Source organism: Myotis brandtii, unplaced genomic scaffold (genome assembly GCF_000412655.1).
Source record: "Myotis brandtii unplaced genomic scaffold, ASM41265v1 scaffold681, whole genome shotgun sequence".
NCBI lineage: Eukaryota > Metazoa > Chordata > Mammalia > Chiroptera > Vespertilionidae > Myotis > Myotis brandtii.
Genome location: NW_005370660.1, coordinates 779,660 through 786,766, shown reverse-complemented (window position 1 = coordinate 786,766; position 7,107 = coordinate 779,660). Strand labels below are relative to the sequence as shown.

At 40.6% G+C, this 7,107-nt stretch overlaps 1 long non-coding RNA gene across 1 annotated transcript in view; it reads right to left on the bottom strand.

Annotated features, from left to right (window-relative positions):
- The window catches only part of LOC106723958, a 20,788-nt gene that overhangs the window by 2,236 nt on the left and 11,445 nt on the right, over positions 1–7,107 (bottom strand). The gene's annotated exons all lie outside the window — the stretch shown is intronic.

Here is a 7,107-nt window from a genome sequence, read left to right as displayed (position 1 = left end):
TATCTAAGTACCAAAATAATGATTTGTTCAAAGTTAAAACAGTACAAAAAGAATTATATTCTCTCTTGCCCTAATATCTAGACAGGTGGTCAGTTAGGAAAATTTGTACATTTTGGTAAAAAAAAGATATGAAAGTCAAGGCAAACCTTACAGGAAGGTTTCTATACCCAATTTCCATATTCTAAAAAAAATCTGACCATAACTTGCTGGAATCAAAAACTGCCATTGGCCCTGGCTGGTGTGGCTTGGTAGGTAGGAGCATTGTCCCATACACCAAAAGGTTATGGGCTCAATTCCCAGTCAGAGCACACACATAGGTTGCTGATTTGATCCCCAGTCAGGGCACGTGCCAGAGGCAACCAATTGATCTTTCTCTCTCACATTGATGTTTCTCCTCTTTCCCTTCCTCTCTCTCTAAAAGCCAATAAAAATATATATTCTCAGGGGAGGTTTACAGGAAAAAAACTGCCTTTGCCTTTTATTTTTCTTTCCTGGTGATCTTTGAATAATAACTATTAACATTTGATATTTATAATTTAAGAAGTCCTTTCACAGATTTTGTGTTGTTGGCTCCTTAAAACAAGCCTGTACTAGCATTATAATATAAAAAATGAAAAAACTGAAGTTCATAGAAGTTGAAGCTTGCCCAAGGCCATCCAGATGAAAAAAGAGACCAATCTGTCTTGAGATTCCACATTTGTCACACACACTCACACACACTCACACACACTCACACACACACACACACCTACCTATCTTCCTAACAACTCTAACATAAAATGGCTGTTAAGAATTTAACTTTTAAACTTTCACACATGTACAAATAAATTTTATGGGGAAAATGTTATAATAAATTTTCTTGGATTAAAAAGTCCTTTAAAAATTCAAAAGTTCGATTTTAGACCAAGATGGCGGCATAGGTAAACACTGGAGATTGCTGCCGCAAACAACCACTTCAAAAATACAACTAAAAGACGGAACGGACATCACCCAGAACCACAGGAAGGCTGGCTGAGGAGAGACTCTTCAACTAGAAGGAAAAATAACAGCACACCGAGGCTCAGAGGAGGCGCAGTGTGGAAAAAACTCAGGTGCGGAGGTGCGCGCGCAAAGCGGGCTGGTGGCTGAGAGCGCGGTTGTCGTTTTCGGTCAGGGGGGAGTCTCAGACTCTGAGCTCCAGATACGGGCGAATCGCTGGGGACTCGGACCCAAACGGGAGAAGCGGGAGTGTCTGGCATCAGTTGGAAGGCAGCTTTCCCTCCGAGGTTTGCAGCGGTTCCGGGGGTTCTGAGAAGCAGAGCCTCTGGGAACAGGACTGAGGGCACCATAACGGCTCCCTCCGCCCGCCCTGTTGAGCCCGCCCCGCCCAAGCCCTGCGCAGAGCCATTTGCCAGATCGCCTCAGGCAAAGGCTAGATTAGCACCTCCCCAGAGGACAGAAGTTTTCCGCGGCAGACACAGCTGATTCACACAGCCAGTCGGCCTGGTGGTCAAATCCCTCTAGTATTAACTACAACAATCAAGGCTCAACTAGAACAAGACTGCGCACAAAGACCACTAGGGGGTGCACCAAGAAAGCATAAAAAATGCGGAGACAAAAAAACATGACAGAAATGGAGGATATAGAGCTAAAAATCGCAATTTTGAGGGCTTGCAAAAATGTGCTAGAAGCTGTCAATAAACTTGAGGAGAGAGTCACGAAAACTAATGAGACCCTCGATGCTATGATAAAGAACCAACTAGAAATTAAGCATACACGGACTGAAATAAAGAATATTATACAGACACCCAATAGCAGACCAGAGGAGCGCAAGAATCAAGCCAAAGATTTGAAATGCGAAGAAGCAAAAAACACCCAACCGGAAAAGCAAAATGAAAAAAGAATCCGAAAATACGAAGATAGTGTAAGGAGCCTCTGGGACAGCTTCAAGCGTACAAACATCAGAATAATTGGGGTGCCAGAAGATGAGAGACAGCAAGATATTGAAAACCTATTTGAAGAAATAATGGCAGAAAACTTCCCCCACCTGGTGAAAGAAATGGACTTACAGGTCCAAGAAGCGCAGAGAACCCCAAACAAAAGGAATCCAAAGAGGACCACACCAAGACACATCATAATTAAAATGCCAAGAGCAAAAGACAAAGAGAGAATCTTAAAAGCAGCAAGAGAAAGAGACTCAATTACCTACAAGGGAATACCCATACGACTGTCAGCTGATTTCTCAACAGAAACTTGGCAGGCCAGAAGGGAATGGCAAGAAATATTCAAAGTGATGAATACCAAGAACCTACAACCAAGATTACTTTATCCAGCAAAGCTATCATTCAGAATTGAAGGTCAGATAAAGAGCTTCACAGATAAGGAAAAGCTAAAGGAGTTCATCACCACTAAACCAGTATTATACGAAATGCTGAAAGGTATCCTTTAAGAAGAGGAAGAAGAAAAAGGTAAAGATACAAATTGTGAACAACAAACATGCATCTATCAACAAGTGAATCTAAGAACCAAGTGAATAAATAATCTGATGTAATCGTGCCCCTAGGGATGGGGACGGGGGGGGGGGGGGGGGGGGGGGGGGGGGGGGGGGAACGGGGGGGGGGGGGGTTAGGGGGGGGGGGGGAAAGAGGAACAAATGTAATCTGAACAATAAAGATTTAATAAATAAATAAATTAAAAAATAAAATTAAAAAAAAATCAAAAGTTCTACAAAATGTGAAAATATGAATTTACTAATCATATTAATTACATAATGACAAATTACTTTTAAAATTCATTTTTCAAAATATTATTCACTTAAGAGAAGAAATTAAATAAGGAGTTACCATGGATATTTAAGTTTTATTTATTTGACTATGGACACCAAGAAATGCACAGCGTGGAAGGGAATACTAATGTATAAGTGGTTCTTTCTCAGTGGGAGGATTACAGATTTTTTCCCTTCTCATATTTTCTGTACATTTCAAACTTTGTAGAATCAAGAAAATATAGGTTTAATTGCATTTTCAAAAATGTCTCAGACATAAAAATTTTTTTATAATAAACTCAAAAAAAACAACAACAACTGAACACAAGCCAGGCCAGTGTTGCTCCGTGGTTGAGCATTGACCTATAACCAGGAGGTCAAGGTTCAATTCCCAGTCAAGGCACATGCCCAGGTTTCAGGCTAAATCCCCAGTAGGGGACATGCAGGAAGCACCTGATCAATGATTCTCTCTCATCATTGATGTTCCTATTTCTCAGTCCCTCTCTCTTCCTCTCTGAAATCAATAAAAATATATTTTTTTTACAAAGTAGAACATGAAATTGAATCCATAGTGTTACCTCAACTTGGTAAAAAAGAAAAATGTTTCTTTGTAGATGCAAGTACATACAGCTGGAAGGCAAAAGCCTGTTAGAATTGTTTTACTTCTGCATGATGGGATCCAGAAAATTATCTTCTTATTTGAACATTTCTGCAACCTCCAAATTGTGTTAATGGGCATATTGTCCATTAAAATAGTTTCCTTCACTTTATGAAGGAAATAAATATGTTAGGCTTATTGTCATTGCCAACTGGAGATCAAGTGGAAGTAAAAAAAATCATCTCATATAATTAATAGTAATATACCCAAGTTCTAATTTATAAAATTTTCATCTTCATGTCCAATAAATTAGGTACTATGGTAGTGGATACATGAAGCTAACTATGTGAAATAATATAGAGGACTAAATACATATGTAATTGTGTAAAAGTAAAATTGGAAAAAACCTGGATTAGATAGGTGGATGATATCAATAACATAATATTATATTATAATTTCAAAATATTACCATTGGGAGAAACTGGGTAAAGTGTATATAGCATCTCAATATTATCTATACATATATAAAAGCCTAAGCGACCATTACGACCGAACAACCAGAACGACCGGTCGACCAGTCGTTATGATGTGCACTGACCACCAGAGGGCAGACACTCAATGCAGGAGCTGCCTCCTGGTAGTCAGTGCGCTCCCACAGCCAACCTCCCATGGCCCCTCCTCTCCCCTCCCCCACCAAACTCCTGCAGCCCCTCTCCCCTTCCCCAGCTGGGCCCCCCATTGGCCCCAATCAGGGGGCTGGTTAGCCAACCTCTTGGGGTCTCTCCCCTCAGCTGGCCAGCCCCCTGATAGGCCTCAATCACCGGCCAGGCCGAGGGACCCCACCATGCACAAATTTGTGCACCGGGCTTCTAGTAAAAGATAAGGGTCAAATTGCAGACCCTCATCTCTGTGACTTCCTGGAGAACCATTTCCTGGATGAGGAGGTGAAATTGATCAAAAGATGGGTGACCACCTGACTAACATCCACAGGCTGGCTCACCCTCAAGCACGACTAGGAGCCTTTGGAGCTCAGAGGCATTTCAGAGGCCCTCTGCATCCCCTGTTGTCTCTGGCTTTTACCTAAGCCTCTTCCCAAAACTACTAGTCATTCTTTTAACCACCCTGGAGCCCTCTCCCATGCATTGGACCAAATGAAACAATAAAGCTTTTTGCAGCAAAAAAGAAAGAAGGGCTCTGGAAGGAAGGAAGGAAGGAAGGAAGGAAGGAAGGAAGGAAGGAAGGAAGGAAGGAAGGAAGGAAGGAAGGAAGGAAGGAAGGAAGGAAGGAAGGAAGGAAGGAAGGAAGGAAGGAAGGAAGGAAGGAAGGAAGGAAGGAAGGAAGGAAGGAAGGAAGGAAGGAAGGAAGGAAGGAAGGAAGGAAGGAAGGAAGGAAGGAAGGAAGGAAGGAAGGAAGGAAGGAAGGAAGGAAGGAAGGAAGGAAGGAAGGAAGGAAGGAAGGAAGGAAGGAAGGAAGGAAGGAAGGAAGGAAGGAAGGAAGGAAGGAAGGAAGGAAGGAAGGAAGGAAGGAAGGAAGGAAGGAAGGAAGGAAGGAAGGAAGGAAGGAAGGAAGGAAGGAAGGAAGGAAGGAAGGAAGGAAGGAAGGAAGGAAGGAAGGAAGGAAGGAAGGAAGGAAGGAAGGAAGGAAGGAAGGAAGGAAGGAAGGAAGGAAGGAAGGAAGGAAGGAAGGAAGGAAGGAAGGAAGGAAGGAAGGAAGGAAGGAAGGAAGGAAGGAAGGAAGGAAGGAAGGAAGGAAGGAAGGAAGGAAGGAAGGAAGGAAGGAGATAAGGATCAATAATTTTTGCTGATAATCAAATCTCAGTTTTTAAAAAACCTGTATTACATTTTCAATACAGAATTCAGGATTTTGGTTTCTGAATATAAACAAAAGCCCTCTAAAGATCACAAATATATATAATTGTAGAAACTAGGTCTATGTATGTGAATAGGTGCACACACATGAGGATGTATACACAGTAAAATATAAGAATGTGATGGGATATCCAGTAGACTATACTTTTTTCTTTATAATAATCTCCATATTAAATATTGCTCTAGTATGCAAGAAATTAGGAACACCTCCCCTACCTCCTTTAGCTTGCTTCTTCGTTTGCAACAAAATAGAAATTGCAGAACACTAAGAGATAAATGCCAGTCAAGGGTTTCACTCACTTTTCTTTTAGTCCCTATTAAGTAATATCAAGTATTACCCAGGCATTACTTGCACTCCTCCACAAAAGGCAGAATTATTTAACTGTCTGGACAGTCTGAAGGCCTGACCAGGCATGAAGCCACTGCAAAATTTTTGCCTGCAGCCTACAACCATGCCTTTGCAGAAACATCTGGGCAACTGTTTCAGTGGGGTGGGGAATAGGGCATCTTGCCACTTATATCATTTCCCCAGGGCAGAAATATCGGGCTCATAACACTAATTTTACTCAAGTAAGAGAGGAGTAATAGGCTTCTCTCTAACTTCTACAAAAACAGAAAGAGCAAGGGCAATTTCTAAAGAAATTGACTTTAAAGATTATTTACAGACACGGAGAATTCTTTGTTGTAACCTATCTTCTAGGAAGGGGTACAAAGATTCTATGTATTGCTTAAAAACAAAAGATAAAAACCATAGCCTGTTAAAATGAGTGTACATCTACTTCCCAAGAGAAGGAAGGTCTCTTGGTGTTAGGAGTATCAAGCATGAAATTCTCCTGAGGCTTTTTCATAACAAATATTTCTTACTTTATAATCAGAAAACAATAAAGCCACTCTTATATTTTTAAAATTAGAACATTTACATTCACAAATGAAAAATTATAATTTTCTGAAACATTAATGGAGATACCACAAATGTTTATATACAGCACCACTCAAAAAATAAAAGTACAAAAAATAAAGGAAAATGTTAAGAACTTGGATAGGAATCTAATTTCCTTTATGTGTAGCTTCAAATTTTCTCAAGAGGAAGAATAATTTCTAACAACTTAGATGTTCCTTCACCAGTCTTGGCATGTAGTAGATCAATAAATATTTGCTGAGTGATTAAATTTAACATTAAATACATTGCCTAAATTTTATTTTTATGCCAAAGATATTCTCCCAAGAATCTTTTTTAAATTACTTTATTGATTAAGGTATTACATATGTGTCCTTATCCTCCCATTGCCCCCCCCCCACCCACTGCCACTCATGCCCTCACGCCCCTGGTGTCTGTTTCCATTGGTTAAGCTTATATGCATGCATACAAGTCCTTTGGTTGATCTTTCCCCCTTACCCTCACCCTCCCCTACCTTCCCTTTGAGGTTTGATGGTCTGATTGATGCTTCTCTGTCTCTGGATCTGTTTTTGTTCATCAGTTTATGTTGTTCATTATATTCCACAAATGAGTGAGATCATGTGATATTTCTTTTTCTCTGACTGGCTTATTTAGTTTAGCATAATGCTCTCCAGTTCCATCCATGCTGTTGCAAATGGTAAGAATTCCTTCTTTTTTACTGCAGCGTAGTATTCCATTGTGTAGATGTACCAAGGTTTTTTAACCCACTCATCTGCTGATGGGCACTTAGGCTGTTTCCAAATCTTAGCTATAGTGAATTGTGTTGCTATGAACATAGGAGTGCATATATCCTTTCTAATTGGTGTTTCTAGTCTCTTGGGATATATTCCTAGAAGTGGGATCACTGGGTCAAATGGGAGTTCCAATTTTAGTTTTTTGAGGAAGCTCCATACTGTTCTCCACAGTAGCTGCACCAGTCTGCATTCCCACCAGCAGTGCA